This window comes from Musa acuminata, unplaced genomic scaffold (assembly GCF_036884655.1).
Source record: "Musa acuminata AAA Group cultivar baxijiao unplaced genomic scaffold, Cavendish_Baxijiao_AAA HiC_scaffold_1138, whole genome shotgun sequence".
Taxonomy (NCBI): Eukaryota; Viridiplantae; Streptophyta; class Magnoliopsida; order Zingiberales; family Musaceae; genus Musa; species Musa acuminata.
In genome coordinates, this window is record NW_027021350.1 from 3,615,001 (window position 1) to 3,617,500 (window position 2,500).

Here is a 2,500-nt window from a genome sequence, read left to right on the forward strand (position 1 = left end):
CCGTCCCTGCTATACGAAAGCCCCATCCAGCCCTGTGCCACCCGGGGGGTTCCAGGGTGCTGAGATGGCTGACATTTTTCTCCGCTCACGACGGTCACCGCGCAACGCAAGAACAGGCCAAAAACTGGCCTAAACGGCCCAAAAACGGGCCAAAACTGGCCATTATTGGGTGCGCGAGCGATCGGCGAGCGGCGGACAGCGAGCGAAGCGAGAGGCAGCACCGTCCCTGCTATACGAAAGCCCCATCCAGCCCTGTGCCATCCGGGGGGTTCCAGGGTGCTGAGATGGCTGACATTTTTCTCCGCTCACGATGGTCACCACGCAACGCAAGAACAGGCCAAAAACTGGCCAAAACGGCCCAAAAACGGGCCAAAACTGGCCATTTTTGGCTGCGCGAGCGAGCGGAGAGCGGCGGACAGCGAGCGAAGCGAGAGGCAGCACCGTCCCTGCTATACGAAAGCCCCATCCAGCCCTGTGCCACCCGGGGGGTTCCAGGGTGCTGAGATGGCTGACATTTTTCTCCGCTCACGACGGTCACCGCGCAACGCAAGAACAGGCCAAAAACTGGCCTAAACGGCCCAAAAACGGGCCAAAACTGGCCATTTTTGGGTGCGCGAGCGATCGGCGAGCGGCGGACAGCGAGCGAAGCGAGAGGCAGCACCGTCCCTGCTATACGAAAGCCCCATCCAGCCCTGTGCCATCCGGGGGGTTCCAGGGTGCTGAGATGGCTGACATTTTTCTCCGCTCACGATGGTCACCGCGCAACGCAAGAACAGGCCAAAAACTGGCCAAAACGGCCCAAAAACGGGCCAAAACTGGCCATTTTTGGCTGCGCGAGCGAGCGGCGAGCGGCGGACAGCGAGCGAAGCGAGAGGCAGCACCGTCCCTGCTATACGAAAGACCCATCCAGCCCTGTGCCACCCGGGGGGTTCCAGGGTGCTGAGAAGGCTGACATTTTTCTCCGCTCACGACGATCACCGCACAACGCAAGAACAGGCCAAAAACTGGCCAAAACGGCCCAAAAACGGGCCAAAACTGGCCATTTTTGGGTGCGCGAGCGAGCGGCGAGCGGCGGACAGCGAGCGAAACGAGAGGCAGCACCGTCCCTGGTATACGAAAGCCCCATCCAGACCTGTGCCATCCGGGGGGTTCCAGGGTGCTGAGATGGCTGACATTTTTCTCCGCTCACGATGGTCACCGCGCAACGCAAGAACAGGCCAAAAACTGGCCAAAACGGCCCAAAAACGGGCCAAAACTGGCCATTTTTGGCTGCGCGAGCGAGCGGAGAGCGGCGGACAGCGAGCGAAGCGAGAGGCAGCACCGTCCCTGCTATACGAAAGCCCCATCCAGCCCTGTGCCACCCGGGGGGTTCCAGGGTGCTGAGATGGCTGACATTTTTCTCCGCTCACGACGGTCACCGCGCAACGCAAGAACAGGCCAAAAACTGGCCAAAACGGCCCAAAAACGGGCCAAAACTGACCATTTTTGGGTGCGCGAGCGATCGGCGAGCGGCGGACAGCGAGCGAAGCGAGAGGCAGCACCGTCCCTGCTATACGAAAGCCCCATCCATCCCTGTGCCATCCGGGGGGTTCCAGGGTGCTGAGATGGCTGACATTTTTCTCCGCTCACGATGGTCACCGCGCAACGCAAGAACAGGCCAAAAACTGGCCAAAACGGCCCAAAAACGGGCCAAAACTGGCCATTTTTGGCTGCGCGAGCGAGCGGCGAGCGACGGACAGCGAGCGAAGCGAGAGGCAGCACCGTCCCTGGTATACGAAAGCCCCATCCAGCCCTGTGCCATCCGCGGGGTTCCAGGGTGCTGAGATGGCTGACATTTTTCTCCGCTCACGATGGTCACCGCGCAACGCAAGAACTGGCCAAAAACTGGCCAAAACGGCCCAAAAACGGGCCAAAACTGGCCATTTTTGGCTGCGCGAGCGAGCGGCGAGCGGCGGACAGCGAGCGAAGTGAGAAGCAGCACCATCCCTGCTATACGAAAGCCCCATCCAGCCCTGTGCCACCCGGGGGGTTCCAGGGTGCTGAGATGGCTGACATTTTTCTCCGCTCACGACGGTCACCGCGCAACGCAAGAACAGGCCAAAAACTGGCCAAAACGGCCCAAAAACGGGCCAAAACTGGCCATTTTTGGCTGCGCGAGCGAGCGGTGAGCGGCGGACAGCGAGCGAAGCGAGAGGCAGCACCGTCCCTGCTATACGAGAGCCCCATCCAGCCCTGTGCCACCCGGGGGGTTCCAGGGTGCTGAGATGGCTGACATTTTTCTCCGCTCACGATGGTCACCACGCAACGCAAGAACAGGCCAAAAACTGGCCAAAACGGCCCAAAAACGGGCCAAAACTGGCCATTTTTGGGTGCGCGAGCGAGCGGCGAGCGACGGACAGCGAGCGAAGCGAGAGGCAGCACCGTCCCTGCTATACGAAAGCCCCATCCAGCCCTGTGCCACCCGGGGGGTTCCAGGGTGCTGAGATGGCTGACATTTTTC